The sequence below is a fragment of the Nicotiana tabacum genome, chromosome 7 (genome assembly GCF_000715075.1).
Source record: "Nicotiana tabacum cultivar K326 chromosome 7, ASM71507v2, whole genome shotgun sequence".
Taxonomy (NCBI): Eukaryota; Viridiplantae; Streptophyta; class Magnoliopsida; order Solanales; family Solanaceae; genus Nicotiana; species Nicotiana tabacum.
Window position 1 is genome coordinate 114,239,037 of NC_134086.1, and position 22,394 is coordinate 114,261,430.

The following is a 22,394-nucleotide window of genomic DNA, read 5'->3' on the forward strand; positions in this document are numbered from 1 at the left end:
TTCCCGTGATCAAGCCTGTTAAAGCCACTTTAGTAAGTTCTGACGAAGAGACGCCCATGGCACCTTATGACTCTATTGAACACCTCTTTTCGCGTGGGTTTGATAATGAAGGCTTTGACTTGGTGTCTGAGGAAGTTCCTCTTTCCTCCTTCCCCGTATATGTTCCAATGGAACGCCATTTGCCTATTTTTACTGCTACTATTTCTGCTCCGCCTCAAGCCATTATGACTTCGTCTACTGTCCCTGCTGCAAATATTTCTCGTACTAAAATTGGTTCTTCAAGTGGAAGTAGGGTAATGAAGCAAATTACCATTGAAGTTCCTGCCGATGGTAACCTTCTGAAGCAGTCAGGTCAGGCTGACGTATGGTTAAAACCCTTGATTGGTCCGGTTGAAAAGTCCAAGCTAGAAAGTTATAATTCTTTGACTTAGATAAATGACATCGTGCAATCATTATTGAAGGTATAGATTTCTTTTTATATCTTATACTATTTTCCTTCTACTAGGATTCTTATCCCTTTTTTCTTTATGTAGATCAATCTCATCGGCACGGAGATGATGAAAAGGGTTTCCCATACGGAGCAATTGATGCATGATTAACAAATTGAGGCAGATAATTGGAAAGAGCAGTATGAAAGCCTCCAGTTTGAGATGGAAGTTTTAGAAGAGAACAAATGTACCTTGGAGCAGCAGCTAAGAGTCATGGAAGTGGAGCTAGCTGTTGAGAAATCTTCTCCCAACCAGGAGGGCAAGGATAAGAACCTTCTCGAGTCGTCTTTTACTGAACAACTCTCCAAAGCTACAAAAGAGATCAGAGGTCTGAAGGCCCTGTTGAATGAGAAAGAAGTTTCTGCTGTGAGTTTGTTCAAACACTCACCCAGACCCAGGAAGATCTCCGAGTGTCTTCCGGTAAGGTAAAGTTCTTGGAGAGTTCACTTGCACCTTTACAGACTTCTTACAATGCTGCTTTAGCTGAGAGGGAGGAGCTCAAGAGTGAAATTGATCATTGCTTAAGAGACTACGAAACTCTTGAGAACAAGGCCGTTGTTAAAGTATTGAACACGTGCCATGATACTTTTATGGAGGTATGCCAGGAAGGTTTTAACTTGGATGTTGAGTTAGCAAAGATTAAGGAAACAATTGAAAAAATTCAGCAAAGCCAAAGTTTTTCTTCACCCAAGGCTGATACTCCCGAAAATGTTGAAGCAAGTAGTAAGAGTATCTAAACAGCTACGCACCTTTACTTAAGTAATTGAGTAAGTTCCTGGTGCGGTGGATGTCCCAGCTCCTTCTAATCAAATCGAGCCTTCTGCTGTTGATGATGCCATCTTGATTACCGGTTCAGAACTAGCTCCATAGTGAAAGTTTGATTGTGAAGTTAACTATTTTTTTTGTTGGTGAACAATTGGTGGTTTTACCCCTGATCCCATTTATGGGTAATGTTTTTTGGTAACAACATATCCCCAGGTCTTTTCGGGGATTTCTATAATCAAGTTAGGACTAAGTTCATACTTAGTTTTAACTAAATATTTTAGAATATTATAAAGTTTTTGCTTCAAATTTTTATGATGCCTTTGACTTGAGTTTCTGTTATACTCTTTTAAGTTTTGCATTTAAAAATGCTTAGTTAATTTCATGTATTTTTGAATCAAGCATGAATTATAAAAGAGGGTCCTTTTATACTCGACACTAAATGAAGAAGACATCTCAACTTCATAATGGTGTAAACATACGAAAGGAGAAATAGGAACGTACATGTTTCTTGGAATAACTTTGAGAAAAGTTTTATTTCATTCGAACTTGTCAAGCTAAATAACACCTTACATGTGTTTAAATATCTTCTATAACTCTTCCATGACTGTTTTCTTTACAACAGATTTGTAAAAAAGAAAATTCAAGGGTTTCTTTATGACCCATGGCTAAATACTGACTTTAAACTAAACATTCGTAAGATTTTGAAATTTATATCCACGAGTGTATTCTTCACAGGTTTTTGGATCAGGCTTGCATTTTTGGCTCGTGACTTTGCTATGAACTTGATATTTGTTGAGTAGACTTTAGTCTTGACTTGAAATTTAATTGTTTCAGCCTTCTTTGCCTTCCTTATACATATATTATATGTATATTATATAGTCCCCCAAGTGTTTGAGCTTTGAAGTATGAAATCTCTAGCATTTGATTATTCCTACCATGCGGTCCTTTTCCTAAAAAGGAAAAATATATGGGTCTCGGAGGTATAATTTAGATGAAGACTGCTTAACCCATTACATGTCCATCAGAATAGTTGCAACCCTGGACCAGGAATTATGTTTCTTCTGTGTGTCTTTCAGGTCTAAATTCATCATTTACTGTGGGCTAGCTTTTTGCCTATCATCTAAAATTGTTAGTACAACTTTAACAATTCAAAATTAAAAATCGTAAGTGGGGATACCTGACCGTTGGTATTTCCTTCCCTTAGAAATAGTACTTCTTTAGATGAACAACATTCCAACTTGAAGGTAGAATCTTGCCATCCATGATTTCAAGCTCATATGCACATTTTCCTGCGATACCACGAATCTTGTAAGGCCCTTCCCAATTTGGACTTAACTTTCCTGCATTGGCTGCTCTCGAGGATTGGAAACTTTTTTGAGTACGTGATCCCCAATATTGAAGTATCTGAGACGAGATTTCCGATTGTAATATCGCTCAATAACTTGTTTTTGCGTTGCCATCCTTATTAAGGCAGTTTCCCTCCTTTCTTCAAGCAAATCCAGATTTACCCCTATCTCTTCTTCATTTGACTCTTCAGTAGCTTGAGTATATCTCGTACTTGTCTCCCCCATTTTGACTGAAATTAAGGCTTCACCACAGTATACAAGTGAGAACGGCGTCTCCCCCGTACTTGTTTTTGCTATTGTTCGGTAAGCCCACAAGACTTCAGGTAGTACCTCTAGCCATTTGCCCTTTGATTCTTCTAGTCTTTTCTTCAAGCTGTTGATAATGACTTTATTTGTTGATCCAGCTTGTCCATTGGCCACTGGATGATAAGGTATCAAGGTAATCCTTTTAATTTGCCAACTTTGGAAGAATTTTGTGATTTGTGCACCTATGAATTGTAGGTCGTTATCACACACGATCTCTTTTGGAACCCCAAACCGGCATATGATGTTTCGCCAGATGAAGTCTCTGACCTCTTTTTCTCATACCTTTTTGAAGGCTCCTGCTTCTACCCCCTTAGTAAAATAGTCGGTGAGTACTAATAGAAATCTTACCTTGCCTTTGACTTGTGGTAGTGGACCTACTTTATCCATCCTCCACTTCATAAAAAGGCAACGGTGCAACAACCGGATGTAATAATTCAGCTGGTCAATGCATGTTGTTACCATATCCTTGACACTTGTCACATTTAGCCACAAAATTTTCCTCCTTTTCTTCCATTTTTGGCCAGTAATAGCCAACTCTAATTATAGTTTTTACCAAAGATCTTCCTCCAACGTGATTTCCACAATGTCCCTCGTGTATTTCTTTCATCACATATTCTGTTTGAGAAGGCCGGAGACATCTTGCTAGAGGGTCACCGAATATTTTTCGATATAAATTGCCCTGATCTAAACAGTAACGAGCAGCCTTTTGGCAAAATGACTGAGCCTTTTTCTTATCTTCGGGTAGTATTCCATACTGCAAAAAATCGACAATCTCGTTTCTCCAATCCCAAGTTAGATTATTGTAATTTACCTCATTTTTATCTTGATCAAGCACTGAATGAAACAAATATATTACGGAAGTGTTTTCTTCATTTGTCACTTCTGCAACGGATGCAAGATTAGCCAAAGCGTCTGCCTCGACATTCTATTCCCTTGGTATCTGCGTGACTTTCCAAGTTTGGAATTGTCTGACTAAGTCCCGTGTATAAGTCCCCTGTATTTGGTTAACTACGAGCTGCGAATCGCTTTTGATTATGACCTGCTCTATTCTGAGCTCTCGTGTCAATTCTAAACCTGCAATCACAACTTTATATTCTGCCTCGTTATTAGTGATAGGATGACATTTTATGGCTTGTTGTATGGTTTCTCCCGCAGGTGGTACCAAGACAATGCCCAGAACTGCTCATTTTACATTTGACGAACCATCAGTAAATAAGGTCCAAGTACCTGGATTAGACCCGTTAAATACCTGCAGTTCTTTTTCTACCTCTACTTGTAATCCTGGGCTAAAATCTGCTAAAACTTGTGATTTTATTGCAGTTCTAGGTTGATATGTAATGTCATATTCACTTAGCTCTATAGATCACTTGGATAATCTACCCGATAACTCTTGTTTATGCAATATATTACATAAGGGATAGGCAGTTACTACAAAGATAGGATGACATTAAAAATAAGGCCTTAATTTCCTAGATGCCATAATTAATGCGAGTCCAAGTTTTTCTAAATGGGGATATCGAGTCTCAACATATAATTAAGACTTGCTAACATAATAAATCAGAGATTATTTACCTTGGTCCTCTCGAACTAATACAGTACTTACCGCTACTTCTGAAACAGAAAGATAGATGAGTAGTTTTTCCCCATCTTTTGGTTTGGCTAGCAATGGTGGATTTCATAAGTACACTTTTAAATTTTTAAGCGCCTGCTGACATTCTTCAGACCATTCAAACTGATTTTGCTTTTTTAGGGCTGAAAAGAATTTGAAGCACTTTTCTGATGACTTGGAAATAAACCTTCCCAAAACTGCTATTCTTCCTGCCAACCTCTACACTTCTTTTTTGCTCGTAAGTATATCCGAAATGTCCTCAATAGCTTAATCTGCGCGGGATTTACTTCCACGGTTAGAATCAATGAATCCCAAGAACTTACCTGATGACACGCCAAATGCACATTTCTCAGGATTTAACTTCATGTTAAATTTGCGTAGAATCTGAAATGTATCTGACATGTGTTGAATATGATCCCCTACTTGTTGTAATTTGACCAATATATCATCTATATACACCTCCATGATTTTTTCTAGATGTTCTTGAAACATTTTGGTCACTAGCCTTTAATACGTGGCCCCAACATTCTTTAGGCCGAACGGCATAACTCTGTGACAGTAAGTCCCCCTGTCTGTGATAAAGAAAGTTTTTTCTTCATCTAGAGGATCTATTTTAATCTGATTACATCCTGAATAGGCATCTAAAAAACTTAATAATTCATGTCCTGCAGTAGCATCAATTAGTTGATTTATGTGCGGTAATGGAAAAGAATCTTTAGGGCAAGTTTGATTTAGATCAGTATAATATACACAAACTCGCCACTTACCATTCTTTTTGGGAACTACTACAGTATTAGCCAACCAATCTGGATACTATACCTCACGGATGGACCCAATTTTTAAAAGCTTTTGTACCTCATCTTGAATCACCCGATTCTTGAAGGAACCTTGCTTCCTTTTCTTTTGTTTGATAGGTGGGTATGATGGGTCTTCATTTAATTTGTAGGTCATTACCTCTGGTGGTATACTTGTCATATCTGAATGGGACCAAGCAAAACAATCTGCGTTAGCTTTTAAAAATTCAATCAACTTACTTTTCATTTTCAGGCTGAGGTTAGTCCCAATGTAGACTTTTCTGTCTAGCCAATGTACAAATAGTACCACAGCTTCCAGTTCCTCGATTGTCATTTTGATGTTTTCATTTTCTTCTGGTTCTTGAATAGTATCAGGCCTCGAGTCTACATTTGTTTGCCTGTCTTCAGTTGAGGCTCGTGTTACTGCATCCTCAACTGAATTCTGTGATTGCTATCTTTCGTCACTTTTTGCACTTGAATCTGCCACAGAGTTAATGCTTCGAGAAGCTTGTTAGTCACCACGTATTTGCCGTATGCCTCATTGTGAAGGAAACTTAATAACTTGATGTAAAGTAGATGGAACATCATCCATTTTATGAATCCATGGTCTACCGTGAATCATATTGTAAGCCATATCCATTTCTACTACTTAAAATTTCATGTCTTTGACTACTCCTTCTGCGAATGTGGTAAGTATTATCGCCCATTTTGTTACGACGCTCGAGCTGTCAAAACCAGACAAGGTGCGTGCCTTGGGTATCAGCTTATCATTGGCTTCCATCTCGTTTACCACTCTCAACAGGATGATATTCACAGAACTACCTTAGTCAATCAAAACTCGTTTTAATTAGTGTCATGTACAAGTAAAAATATTACCAGTGCATCATTATGCGGGGTCAGCACGCCATCTGCATTTGCATCATCAAATGTTATACTATCTTCTTCCAAAACCTATCGAACTTGCTTCCCGTGGGTGACTGTAATTTTTGATATCTTCTTTGTTGTCGTATATGTTACGACATTGATCTCCTCCTCTCCACTTATGACATTAACCGTCCTTTTTGGTGAAGGAGATTTTGGTGGTTCCTGCCTATTCTTCATATATGCTTGCTTTCTCTTTTCACTAAACAATTCAGTTAAGTACCATTGTTTTAATAAATGTTCTACTTCACCTTGTAACAATCTACAATCCACCGTTTGTGACCGTGGTCATTATGAAACTCGCACAAAAAATCGAGATTTCTCCTGTTTGGGTTTGATCTCATTTCTTTTGGCCACTGTAGCCGCCGATTTTTGCTTTCGAGCTTCTGTAATCATCTCGTGGATCTCACATGCTTCGTTCTTTTCCGAACCTTGATGATGAACCTGACTCTCTATCTCTTGATCTAGGATCATACCTTGGGTTTTCATGTTTTGAACGTGAATCCCTTCCTGATGGTCCCATATAAGGTTCGTACATATTTTTACCAGACCTTTTTTAGTTTCAGCTCGTCTTGAAATCACTCTTTCATCTTTCCGGGACTGAATGATAGTATCTTCTTCTATCCGCAGCTTTGTGTTGTATCTATTATAAACATCATTCCAAGTTGCTGCTGGAAATTCTCGTAAGCTTTCTTTGAGTCTCCTCATGGCTTCCGAGCTTTTTTCATTTAGATTGCTGGCAAAGGCCATAGTCGCCTAGTTGTTAGGTATACGTGGCAACATTATCCTTTCACGTTGGAATCTGTCTACGAATTCCCTGAGCAGTTCTGTATCTCCTTGTTTTATTTTGAAAATGTCCTCCATTTGCTTTTCAACTTTTTGAGCTCCCGAGTGTGCTTTAATAAATGACTTTGCAAGCTCAACAAAAGAATCAATAAAATTTTCAGGTAAATGAGAATACCATGTCAATGCTCCCTTCGTGAGTGTTTCTCCGAATTTTTTGACCAACACTGATTCAATTTCTTGTTTAGTTAAATAGTTTCCCTTTACACCAGTTTTAAATGTAGTTACGTGATCCCGTGGATCAGTTGTTCCATCGTACTTCGGAATATCAGACATCTTGAATTTCCTTGGAATTGGTAAAGGAGCGGCACTTGGCTTCCAAGGTTGTTGAGAGTATTTGTCCATATCTATTCCCTTGATTACATGCGGCACTCCATGTATCTGCTCTATACGATCGATCTGCTCTTTGAGCTGTTTCTGTAAAGTTAGAACTAAACTTTGTAAATCAAAATTAACTGGGTTACCTGACCCTCAATTACGAGATTCGTTAGGAGTTCCTCCACTGCCTGAGTTAACGAGCCCTGAGCGAGGATTTTCCACGGTGTTGTTGTTTGGAGTTAGTGTCGGTGGTACAACCGGCAACTGGTTAGCAAAAGCCTAAAGAGCATTACTGACCTGTTGAGCGATTAACTTTATCAAAGCTTCATCAATAGCTTGATCATTCTCAAACTGCTCGTTCATATTTGATTCAGATCCGTCAGGAGTTCCTTCTCGAGATTGTCGAGGAGAGTTTTGTTGTAAGGGGACTGGAGTTCCATCACCTTGTTGATTCTCCTGATGCTGCTGATTTTCTTGGCACTGTAAATTTTGTTGTTGTCGTTGACATTCGACATGATTGTTTTGACAAGGGAGTTGATTTAGAAAGTAAAAGATTATCAGATTTCCGGTAACGGGACCAATTTGTTTAACCAGAAAATAAGAATTTCGGTCAAAGCTTAATTTTAGAAGAACTCGGGTTACTGATAATCAAATAACGAAATAATTATGTAATGAAAAAAAGGAAAATTGAACTGAGAAGTAGCAGAGTAAGCAAAATAAAGCAATGTAAATAAGTATATACCAATAATAATTAGTGTGTCCATACAAAATATTATTTCTCTCCTTTTATAGCTATTTCTAAGTACTACGTTTCTTTCCTCTCATAATAGAGCCATTATGAGCAATTAATGACATTAATGAAATAGTATAATTGGCAATCGTAACTGTTTTGTGAAGATTCTATAACGTGCCCCATCATTTATGCTCATTAATTGCAGATAATACGTATTTGTACTTTTTGCTATCTTGGTTCATTCCACCTATGTCTTTTCAAATTATCAAGAAATCCGAGTAACTGATTGTTCTTGTTTTCTTGAACCTTTGCCCGTACCTATTAAGGCTCCCGTCTCTTTGTATACTCTTTGCCAGCTGTCACTCTCTTATTAATCCACGTGTCTTAACATGTCAACCACATTATTTTCTTATTAATCCACATGTCTTAACATGTCAACCACATTATTTATTCCAAATGTTAACTTGATTTTCACCAATATAGTTTGAAAGGTTCAGTTCGATGAGTTCAATTGAGTTTTAGAGAACCATTGATATCCCTGCATAAAATCTAATGGGACGTTTTGTTTATTTTTCATGAAAACCAACCTTTGGTTTCTTACTTCTAAATAGTATTTTTGTTTTAGACAAAATAGAAAAAGAAAGAAAATACACGGCATTATTTTGTTTCCTTAGAACATTGCGAAAATCTCTCTGCTCTTGGCCTTAAAAATTTAGAATCTTTTTAGCGTTTCTTGCTATTATATACTTCTTTATAATAATAATAATCTTATTAATTTGGAGTCCGATATAGTTAGAAAGTAATTAAAATATAAAATTTTAATTAATTTAATAGTCCTAAATATTAGGAATAACAATATAGAAGGAATTATAGTTGTGTTACCTAGTAAGGAATTTTTTTTATATAAGGTAGTACAATTTAATTGATTTTAGAGTCCAAAATATTATGATATTCTACATTAAATAAAAAAAAAATTAATAAGTAAAATTTTATTTAATTTTAAAGTTCTAAAAATTAGAAGAAAAAAATAATGACATCCACTGTAAAATCTATTTTTAAGGGTAAAAAAGACGAATGATATTTGGCTAAGAGTTTTCATGCTTTTAATATAGTATAGATAGATAGATAGATATAAATTTATAAATTACTTACATTAATGTATTTTCATTACTTTTATGGTTATTTGACCAATAAATTCACAAAGAGTGTCAGTAAATATACAGTAACTTATCACTTTTGGTTGATATATATTACATGCCGCAATTGTCCTAAGTTGGGAAAATCCACATTTATGATTCTAGCAAAATGATGAGAGCAAACATTAATTAGCTTATAAGAATTAGAATTACTACACCATAATCATTGCCGTGGCCCTGTACATTGTTTTTTTTCTTTTGTTTTTTAAATTGGGGAATTGTTCATGCAAAATGGTGACAACTGATTTGAGTTCAAAAATATTGACTACATAATTTTCACTTTAGATGCACTACTTGCTCTCTTTAATTAGGTTGGCAATCTTTTGGACTTTTCTCATCTAAATGCAATCTTTCTTTCCACCACAATCTATTAGCCTTTAACCCACAAATGATTGCATTTAAACGTGTAGCTTTGCTATTGATCATTAGAATTAATAAATATCTTTGAATCATTACTTAAATATCTCCCCTCATTCAATTGTTAAAAAGCCTTCAGTGTTGAATTATTTTCTATTGGTTATATTTCTTAGTTTCTTTTTTTACTAGGGTCTAATTGGGTACCCTGGTGAATCAAAACTTTACTAGTGGAAAACATATAAAACTGATAGAGCTAAAATATTGATTTTGTTTTCTACTCTTTGTCACGTTTCTCTTTTACACGGTCCTTAAGAAAATAATAATTAGGAGTGATTTAAACTCTTTTACCCTTATTTATATCTTAAGATATAATCTTTATTCATTGAATATTTACTCTATTTATGAGTTATCTTCATCTTCAAAAATTATTATTAAGGATAAAATGAAAAAAATATAATTAACAGTATATTGAACTTCTAAAATGACAAATAATTCGAGAAAACTATTTTTAAAAATATAACAGATAATTTGAGACGAAGGGAGCACAATTCATACTCTTTAGTCCACCTTTTAGAAATATAATAATTAATGTATATATGTGATGAAAAGTCTAATAAATTGACTATACCAACACTTGTGCTTGATAATAAAATACAGCTGGACAAGATATAAAAAAGTAGAAATAGGAGAAACAGAGTGGTAACTCATGAAAATTTCAAAATTTCGACACTTGATAATAGAATTTACATCATTTTAAAATGATGGAAAACCCATTAGCATCCCAATTAATCTAAAGTTAAATATAATTAATTTGAAGCCCCGGAAAAAATTCAGACAATAATTCTATCTTTTGTACCAAAAAGGTATTCAATGTAGATTCTTTTTTTTTTACCCCCATTGTGGAATTCAGCTATACAAATGTCACGATCCAAAAACCGACCCAGTCGTGATTGCGCATATCATGAAACTAGACCAGCCAACTTATTTTCAAATACTCCACATTTCATTTAAAACTAAAGAAAAATAATATTTTTAACAGAAATCCGATAAAAGGTAAAAAGTAGAAATCAAAACAAGCGGAAAGAAATACAAGCCCGACATCGGGTGTCACTAAGTCATGAGCAAAATACTACAACTGTTCGAAATAAACAAGACTAACATAGTCTGAGAATATTCAACAAATATACTAAGAGGAAGATAAGAAATGAGAAGGTGGAACTGCGATTGCCAGACAGCTACCTCATAATCTCCAAGGAAGAGTCTCCAACTGATATGATCAGCAACCGCTGCCATGACCCGAGATACCTGGATCTGCACACAAAGTGCAGGGGGTGACGTGAGTACATCAACTCAGTAAGTAACAAGTCCAAACTATGGACTGACATGTAGTGATGAACCAAACCTCAATAGGTATACAAATAACTGTACGGAAAAGTAGACATGATTGCAGCTCAAGTAAAAGCTCAGCAGTAAGTAAATACAATATGACCAGTATGGAGTATAAAGCTCAGGAATCTCTAAGTACCAATGCATATATAGCATGATCAATGTTCTGTATGCCTCCACTCACAAGTGCCCAACCACTCGGGTACTGTATATGGCCATCCGGCCCAGGGAAGATCCATCTCGGAATATATATACACATCACTGACCACTGTCATCCAGTACCGAGGAAAGGCTATTCTAGCCCTATGGAGAAGATCAATCTCCAGGTATCAATACTTCAGACAAGATCCATGTCCAGGGAAGATCCATCCCTCAATATCATCAACTACGCTCATTGGGGGTGTAAAGACTACGGAGGGGCTTCTCTTAGCCCAAGCGCTATATCAAGCCAACGAAGGCATGATCAATATCTCGTTGCGGCATGCAGCCCGATCCCATACTGTCACTCAATATTAGTTTTGGGCCTCACTTTGTCATTACTCTCCAGTCTCACACATACGGGCTCAAAAATATCATGATACTAGCCCAAACAATGATATGATGTGTCAAATAGCAAGAATCGAGACTGAGGCATGATATAATATGTATAAACAAGACTGAGTATAGAATATCAATGAAGCTAATGACATGACAGCAAGAAACGACCTCTCGGGGTCTCAATAGTGTTGGCGTGAAGCGTTAACATGATAATTAGTATGATTTGAAGCTAAATAACTTAATCACATAAATACAACATAGATATCAGCATGAAAGAGTCACTAAGCGGTGCCATGGAATGACCCAGGCCGTAATTCTCACGGTGCACGCCCACACGCCTGTCATTTGGCATTTGTGTCACCTTAATAGTAATCATAGAACACGTAGTTCGGAGTTTCGAACCCTCAAAACCAAGTTTGAAAGCATTACTTACCTCAAGCCAACCCAAACTCTAGCCCGCGACGCCCTTGTCCCTCAATTCGGCCTCCAAATGCCCCGAATCTAACCAAAATCAGAACTATAACATCAATATATGTTAAGGGAACAAAGGCCACGCGAAAATAATCAAATTACATAAACAATCCCGAAATTGGTCAAACCCGACCCCCGGGGCCACATCTCGAAATCCGATAAAAATTATATCAATAGAATCCTTATCCTCCCATGAGTTCATATATACCAAGAACATCAACATCGGACCTCAAATGGCCCCTCAAATCCCCTATTTACACTCTCCAATTTTAAGCCTTAATTCCCTAAATTTAGGCTTTAAATTCCACTAATTTCATGTCTATTCAGTTAAAAATCACCATATAATTGTGTATTGAGTTCAAAAATCTTACCTCGAAGTGTTTCCCTTCGAATCCCTCTTCAATCCCTCTCAAAAAGCTTCGAAACCGCTCAACAATAGTGAAAAATGGACTAAAATCGTGAAGACCTCTATTTAAACCTTATGCCTAGGTATTATTTCCTTCTTCGCGAATACGGTCAAAGCCTCGTGTTCGCGAAGCACAAAAATCATAGTTCAAACTTTCCTCTTTCGCGAACGCAAACACCAAGCCTTACTCAGTTTAGCTTACGCGAAAGCGTTCCTTTGGCCGCGAACGCGATGCCTTAGGGCTTGATGCCCAAGCCTGCTTCACCCTTCTACGCGAACGCGAACTATGCCACGCGTTCGTGATGCACATTCTGGCTCAACCTTCGCGAACGCAGAACCAACATCGTGAACGCGAAGGGCAACCCGCCTGCCTCACTCAACATCTTTTCGCGAACGCGAAGAACAAAGCCCTGCAACAAAAATACCAAAAAATCTGCAACTCTCCAAAACCAAGAATTGGTCTGTTAACCACCCGAAACTCACCCGAGGCCCTGGGGACCTCAACCAAATATGCCAACACATTCCATAACATCATTCAATCTTGTTCCGACCTTTGGAACACTCAAAACAACATCAAAACATCAAATCACCCTTCGATTCATGCCTAAGGATTCCAAAACTTCCGAATTCCGAATTCGATCAAAAAGTCTATCAAACCTTGTCCGAATGACCTGAAATTTTGCACACACATCCCAAATGATACAACGGACCTACTCCAATTTTCGAAATTTTATTCCGACCCCGATATTAAAATTTTCACTACCAACCGGAAAGCGCCAAAATTTCAATTTCGCTAATTCAAGCCTAAATCTTCCACAGACCTCCAAAACACATTCCGATCATGCTCCCAAGTCCCAAATCACCTAACGAAGCTATCCGAACCATCGAAATTTACATCCGAGACCTTCTACCCATGAGTCAACATCCGGTTGACTTTTCCAACTTAAAGCTTACTCAAAAGATACTAAGTGTCTCATTCCTCTACAAAACCACACTGAATCCGAACCAACCAACCTGATACCATATAATACAGCTGGACAAGATATAAAAAAGTAGAAATAGGAGAAACAGAGTGGTAACTCATGAAAATTTCAAAATTTCGACACTTGATAATAGAATTTACATCATTTTAAAATGATGGAAAACCCATTAGCATCCCAATTAATCTAAAGTTAAATATAATCAATTTGAAGCCCCGGAAAAAATTCAGACAATAATTCTATCTTTTGTACCAAAAGGGTATTCAATGTAGATTATTTTTTTTACCCCCATTGTGGAATTCAGCTGTACAAAACTAGTAAAATGAAATGATTTGGGGGTGGGGGGTAGCAGAATTCAGGTGCGGTAAAATTCCTATTTATTACCCTAATATGGTAAGTAACTGGGTCAAGTTCACTCACCACAATTACTTTCAAACAAAAAAAGAATATTTAATCTTTGACTTGGTTATAGGTGCATTGATTTTTTTTACCAGCATATATAGTACAAATCAGCTGATCATGTGGTACCAACTGAAATATTCAGAAAAAATAGTCAGTCAATAATTCCACACACACGTACGTACAATTAATCAGAGAAAAATGAGAGAGGTAGTTTCTCGCAATAAATTATCTCATGGTAGGGTCAATTTTTAGGTACTGTTTCTCTTTCACTTTTTTTCCTCTCAAGTGTCGATTCTCAAACTGTTCAAGATCCTTGGAAACGTACAATCAATTAACAACAACAACACACTATAATCCCGCTACTAGGGTTAGGAGAGGGTAATGTGTACGCAAATTTTACCCCTATCATAGGTAGAAAGACTGTTTCCAAATAGACCATCGGCATTCTTCCCACCAAGAACACTCCACCTTGTTCTTGGGATAACTCGAACTCACAACCTCCTGGTTGTAAGTGGGGTTGCTTACCATCAGAGCAACCCCTCTTGTCTATATAATCAACTAAAAGAGGTGAAATAAATAAATATATAAATAAATAACAAATGAGGTGGAGTTAAATACCTCATTGGATTCTTCACGGCTTAATCATTTGTCTTTCAAAAGAACTTCATTTCTTCGTTGGTCAAATTTTTCATATGGGATCGATTTCCCTCGCCAGTATCATTCTTAGGACCTGTTTGGCAATAGATTTTATCAAAATAAATTAGAATTTTATTTGGCAAATACATATTTGGTTATAGGTTTTGCCTACATTTTGATAAAATCTCAATCCTAAATCTCAAAATTAGCTCAATAGCTAGTTTTGGGCCAAAATATCGCCTATGTTTTAAAAGGCAGAATTGGGACTCGCCCGGAGCTCGCCCCATGGCGGAGAACTCGTAAAACGCCCCTGGGCTTATGTGTGGGGCTTAGTTCCGTGAGGCTTGCGCCTCGGCCGTCAGGGCTTACGCTCTAAACACGCCCAACTCCCAGCGTACTGGGCTCGCCTAATAGAACTTTATGCAATTGAGTGTAACTAACCTTGTAAATGCACAAATTTTCTTAATAAATCGTTGATTATTCAAAATTACTTTTTTCTTAATCATAAATCGTTAAGTTGAGAGTATTTTATATCATAATTAAAATAAAAATTATTGCATGCTATCCATTAAGACTGCTATGATAGTAAATTTAAATAAATCTTTCATTTAAAAAATATTTATATTAACTTTCATTATGTCTTTATTATATAATAATCCATAATTGCCTATCTACTCTATGTTTTGTAGTTTTTAATAAGTATCTTGGTTTTTCTTACAAATTATGTAGATTGCTCCTTAAAAGGCTCTCACCTCATTATTAGTGCCTTCAATTAAGGGATTCAATTACATCATTTCCTTCTTCTTTTTTTTCCTCTCATCTTATCTCTCCTTCCCTTTTTACATCAAAATCCCTTAATTTACGTCATAATCTCCATCTTTGCTCTTCCCACCATTGCCGACAACTTTATATTATTAAAAATCATCAATTGTATCGTTCTAGAGATTGAACAACACTAAAAATGAAAAAATATTCAGGAATTGTATGATAATTGTATCATAATTTTAATTGAATTGTATCATATATTTTAATGCATAAAACATAATTATATCATATTTGTATCACAAATGTTTCTAACTTGTATATGGTACATTAATACCCAAAATAATACCCCATACAATACTAATAAATCAATATATAATTATCATATATTTGTGATACAAATCGTGAAATTCTTCACGAACTCACAACTGCTCGTAACAATATACAATGAATATACAATTATCATACATTTATAATACAATCCCTTCAATAATTATGATACATATACAATTATAATACAATCGTGATACATTTCCGAAAAATTGTGATACAATCATGATCTTCATCTTCTTCAAGTTCAATCACAATTCTACACTAAAATCTAATATAATCGTACTATAATTGTATTAGTATTGTATCAAGTATTATTTTGGGATTGATATATCATATACTAGTGATATACAATATAGATTTTAGAAAATAAGAAAACAAGAGAGAAATCGGATATCAAAAGCTTTGGAAGAGGGAAAAATTTGTAATTTTGGGATTATAATAGTGAATGATTGAAAGAGAGAAATCGGGTATCAAAAGCTTTGGAAGAGGAGTGAGTAAGCGAGATTTTTGGGTTAGAAAAATTTTGGGTATCGGTAGGAGAATTCTTATGGTAGGTAAGTACAAATATGGGTAATTGTTAAAGAAAGAGAGAAGAATCTTAAATGTATACGCTATATTTAAGGTATGTTTCATTTCCTTTTTTTATGATTTTGTATAAAATTAGTAAATATAAGTATATAAAGTAATTAACATGGAACCTAAATAAAGGTAGTAAATAGGTTTCTATTATAGTATAGCTAGATAAAAATCCCAAAGAAGATCATTTTCCTAAATATTATTTTTTTCATGTTTACGGGATACAATACTTATTAATTTAATAGCTTAGTATTAGTTATTAACCATTTACAAATAATTAGTTATCATTGTATTGTATGGTAAATTATGTGTCACTTTATTAATTTGTTGAAACTGAAAAATAAATGATGCTAGAGAATCATATTTAAATTGTGAATAATATTTTTATATAAATTCTCTTTCAAATAGAAAGCATATTAAATAAAAGGAGTAATTTATAAAAAATATCAAATTATAATATCGAAATTCTTTCAAGATTCATTACTCCTTGAGAGATATGTATAAAATTTCGTATCGAATACATTACTTTTGATGTTTGAGTTGTAACGACGTTGCAGCTCATCTGCACATTATGATATATGTCATACTCTTCGTATTATTCATGGCTGAATTATAATTTATAAATATTTTAAGATTATTTATTATAATTTTGTGATTTTAATGTAGTTTTTATAATTATTTTTTATTTTACACTATGTTAAAATTCTTGAAATTAGTAAAATTTAAAGATCCGTGGGACTTACGCCCCATGTCTCAGGGCTTACGCCTCGCCTTGTTAGAGGTAAAACGCCTCGCCTCACGCCCCCGCCTTTTAAAACATTATATTTTTTAAAAAAATTGCCCAAAACTTTTGTATTTTATAAAGTAGTGCACCATTTATTATTTTGTAACAATATTGCTTCGTCTTCTCGGTCATCTAATAGTGTATCATGTAGTTCATTATAAAAATAATAAATTTGTACCAAATTTATTTATGTTCGAGACTATGGTTTGCGATAATATAATTAATGTTATTGATAATGGTACTCAATCACAATGTGGTTAATTTTGATACCCTAAAGATTACCCTATATACTCAATGTGGGATATATATATATAAAAATTAAACACCAAACTAATGTGGGGTTAAGTCATAATATTTGTTGTTGTATATCCCTTACCTAAATGTGCGACATTTTAATTCTTTCAAATCACCGAGAAAGAAAATATTACCTAAATTGTACAAAATACCGAAAATAACTCATGTGGAAATCTTTGTAACGTAGCTAGAATCAACAAACTCCAGAAACCAAAATGGAGAAAAATCTTCTTAAAACAAAAGAAAATGATAGCATTTCAAACCAACTATTGTACAACAAAATTGAAGCTCTTACTATAATAATGCTGTTGAAAAGAAAGGAGATTAATTGAAGAAAGGGACATTGACAATGAGAGCCAAATTACCAGTAGCTGTCTAGCTTGAAAAGACTTACGTGCACCGTTTTTTTAGGATGATTATAAAGTCTTATTCCATCAATTACATATTTCACACCTCTAATTGAATAAGTTCTTTTTTTTTTGCGGGATTCTCGCTCGGTATTCAGTATTCACATACTAAATTCGAGTTAGCATCGGAAAGCCTTATATTAATGGGATAAAATGTTTCCTAACAAAGCAGACTCCATACTCAGAGCTCGAATCTCAATTTTCTGATAAAAAATAAAATAATACTTTACCATTCCATCACAACTGTAATTAAAAAGGTCCTAATCCAAATATATTTGGTGATATCAGGGTTTATTCTAATGACCTCTAGTCCTCTATCATTGTCCATAATAAGATTCTATAAAATGATTTGCTTTAGCTTATTCGTTGCTAAGACAATAACATATTATGAACCGTTTAAGCAAAGATGCCTACATTAATAGAGGCGGAGAAAGAATTTGAAGTTTGTGAGTTCGTGATTCTAATCCTTTTAAGTTATTAGGTTTTAAATTAATAATTTGTATATATTCAATAAAAGTTTTAAGATAAATATAGAGTTTAAACCAAAGTTACTGGGTTAGGCTGAACACATGAGAAACATGATGGCTCCGCCCCGGCCTATATATTCTCCTTTTTTGAAAGAAAATCTTCTTCCAAATAATTTCTTAATTTAATAGGTTATTGTTTCTAGTTAGGTATACTCATAATCGAACTATTCTTGTGTCCACCTCTCTCATTGTTGATACTATTTGGTGAGATAAAAATCACTTAATCATTTGGCGGTCTAAAAAAAATGGTATTACAAACTATTTCAAAAAACAATAATACTCACTCGCTCTTTAAATTATGATAAAGGTGCCATAGGGTAATTTTGTTACAGTTGAATATTTTAAATATATAAGAATAAGTTAATAGTTAAATTTCCATAATTTTAACAATCAAATTAAAGATGGATAGTCTATTTGGGATATGCAGTTTGTTAATTTAAATTGTTTTGAAAGTATTCTGTAATTTTCTACTAATATCTCATTTTTACACTAAAAACTTCTACCTTAAATTATGACAAATCAAGTTATTAAACTATTCAAACATTTTATATTCATATACTACAAAATTCAAAAAAAGAAGGGACGCAATAAAATGATTGTGAACCCTCCACTTTTAACTGCAAGTTTCAAGTTCGAGCTTTAGAATATATGGAATAAAATATTTTCTTAGGGGTCGTTTGGTTGGGAAATAAATTATCGAAAAATTAATTATTTCGAGATTTGTTATTCCAAAATTGTTATCCTACCTTTCCATAGGGATAAAAATAATCCTACAATTCTGGGATAAATAATCTTGGGGTTAGTTATACTGCAATTTTATCTCAATTAAATATAAAATAAAATCGTCCCAAATTTAATCTCAAAATTAATTATTCTTTTATCTCTCGTACCAAAACAAACATTTTATCCCGCTAGTAAGCTTTCATATAACTATAGAAGTACAAAATTTGATTCCTTTCTCTTGTTGGTTTCTTTAATAGTAATAAATATTGAAACAACTAACTTGATGAATCCCACCAAACACTCTGTATTTTCACCACAGTGAAGGTACACTTATGATTTGCTATTGGACTATTAGGACAAACCCCTAATTGATGTTGAAAGTGACACATGACATTTTGACACTTTCTCATACCATTGTAAAGTACTAATGCACTAAAATAAAGGGGTAGTTAAGAAAAAAATAAAATAAAAAAGAAACTCACTTCTTCATCATACAAGTATATAACATATTAACAATAACAAATTAAGTGAAATTTCACAAATGGAGTATATGAATGGTAACGTATACGCTGACCCTCGACTCAATAAAGGAATAATCATGTCAATGTTAGAAGAAATAAAGTAATAAAAAAGTGTAGAAAGAACTAGTGAAAACAACGAAAAGGGGCCCAAAATACCCTTTTACTATATGAAATAGGACAGGTTAGCCTTCCGTTAAAAGTTGGTCTCTATTCTGTCCTTGCCGTCAACAAATGGGCTCACGGGAGACTCATAAAGCCACGTGAAATATATGTGAGGGCAAGTTAGACCTAGTTCGAATTGTACAGTGGCATATATGAGTCAGTTATAATAGTTATTTCTTAAACACTTCACAACTCCATATCAGTTTACTTAGACACCTATTTGACAATACCAAACTAATTATCAAAGCAAATGAACTCAGTTATAGACACAAAAAATGAACAACAATGACTTTATTAAATCCTTGTACAAAAATATAAAGCTTCATTACATAATAAAAGACAACAATTAAGCCACAATAACACTAACATTACATATCATTTCCCACTGATCCAAATAACATAAAAAGACATCCAAATATCACACACATGAAAATCCACATTTTCTTCTGAAATTTAGCCTCAAGCACAACTGAGTACTCTAAATCGGTCACTTTCTTCATTAGAACATATCTTTCCAATTCTAAGGCTTTTATTCCTCCATGATCGACGATTATCATAACATTCTTAAGATCATATTTTTCTTTGGAGAGCATTTCTTTCACGGATTAGAGCTTCCTTTTCCTTCTTTAAACTACATATGAGATTTGAAACTCTAGGAGGAAGCTCTTCATCTTGCCACTCCCAATAGGAATATTTTTCATCCTAAAAACCAAAAATAAATAAAATAAATTTACAAGCAACTCGGAATAATTAAAAGAACCCATCAAAAAATTTACTTACCTCATGTTTCGAGCACTTGAAAAACCTAGCTTCTCCCAGCATTTAAAGGTGTCCATGCCATGAAATAATTGGCAGTAAGTTCGTAATGACACCTCCTATTCGACCCCTTTGAGCTATTAGAACATTTCGACATTGTTTTTTGTTATGATTCGACCCTTTTGAGCTTCTAGGATTTGATGATGTCATTGTCGTTCATTTGAATGTTTGTGTCTATGACTTAGTTTATTTGCTGTGATAAGTAGCTTGATGTTGTCAAATAGGTGTCTAAGTAAACTGATATAGAGTTGTGAAATGTTTGAGAAATGACTATTATAACTGACTCATATATGCCCCTGTACAATTCGAACTAGGTCTAACTTGCCGTCACATATATTCCACATGACTTTATGAGTCTCCCGTTAGTGATGGAGGGCATATACGAGCCCATTTGTTGACGGCAATGGCAGAATAGAGACCAACTTTAACGAAGAGCTAGCCTGTCCTATTTCATATAGTAAAGGGGCATTTTAGGCCCAATTCCGGTGAAAACAATAAGGTAGTAGGAAAATAAAAGAAGGGTACAAGTATACTTTTTTCTAAAGGACTTACTATTATTTTTATATTTATAATTTTACCTATCACTAGATCAGAGATTTGAAATAAAATTTCCAGAGAAAGGGTGAGAGAGGTAAAGTTGCAGCTTTCAGTTACTTTAGGGTAACTAACCCCACAAATTTCAGTCTTTTTTTTTTCTTTCTTTTTTTAGTCATTCTGAACAGCAATGTTCTTTTCTAACCTTCTGACTTCTGAGGAAAGGAAATGGTAAATATTTGGAAGTGAAGAGGCCAAAAGTGGAAAGTTAAAAGGGAGCAGAAAGAAATGAGGATCAACATTGAATTAACGTTTTAACTGGATAGTAATTTGACACTTCAGTACACAATTTTCAGGAGTTACTGTCCAATAATAAGTTGCTTCTTGTTTTCCCCCAAAGGGGTTAGCCCCTAGTTATAGGTTTGAATATTTCTGACACTATCAATTACTCCTACTAGATTTTTTCTTCTTCTTTTGGAAAAATATGTGATGTCATTTTCTTAAATTTTGTTAATTAAAAAAGGATTAAAAAGAAAAATGGAAGGTCTCAATCAATAACTCCTTTACAAATAGGAAATGAGACAGAGATTGGTGTATGTAACAGTAAAATCCAGTTAGCACTGTCTTTGCTTAGCAAGCACAACATGGTTTGGAATTGATATTTGCTCCTAATTTTAATGAGTCCCAATTCAATAATGGTGTTTGACTAGACACATGGTTTGAAATATTTATTTTAACTAGTAATATTAGTAATTATTTTTTTTGCTCACTTTTATTTGTTCGCTATACAATAACAAGACCAACAAATTCAGTGAAATCCCATAAATGAGATAGAGAGGTTGTTTCCGATAGACCCTCGGCTCAAGGAATACTATACTAATACTATATTTTTATTTTTATTTGTTCATTTTAGCAAATCAAGAGAATGATTACAAAAAAATTCATGTTTTACCCTTATCATTAACTACTCATTTCCAAAATTATTTTCAAGATCTTTGAAATGCTATCATTATCTTTGGCACTATTGTAAAATATGTACTTCATTTATTATTTTGTAAGAAAAGTGTAGGGAAAATGCATAAGTACCCCCTGACCTATACCCGAATTTTCAATGACACACTCTACCTTTGCGAGGTTTTTATTACTACCCTAAACTATTTTAAAGTAGAATTATTTGCACCCTTAACGCTGACGTGACAGAGTGTATGTATTTTACTCTCCCAAAAGAGAGTGAGAAGCAAGAAAAATGATTTTCAGATTATTATTTTTTTGCTTTTTTACCATTTTTCTTACTTTTTTTTTTCCTTTTCCTTTTCTTTTTTCTTTGTCTTTTTTCTTTTACTTCTTTTTTCGTTTCTTCTCTATTCTGGTGGATATTCATTCATTGATTTTGTCTAACCGTTTTTCTTTCAATTATTATGTTTTTCTTTTTCCTCTTTCTACCCTTTTCACACACACAAA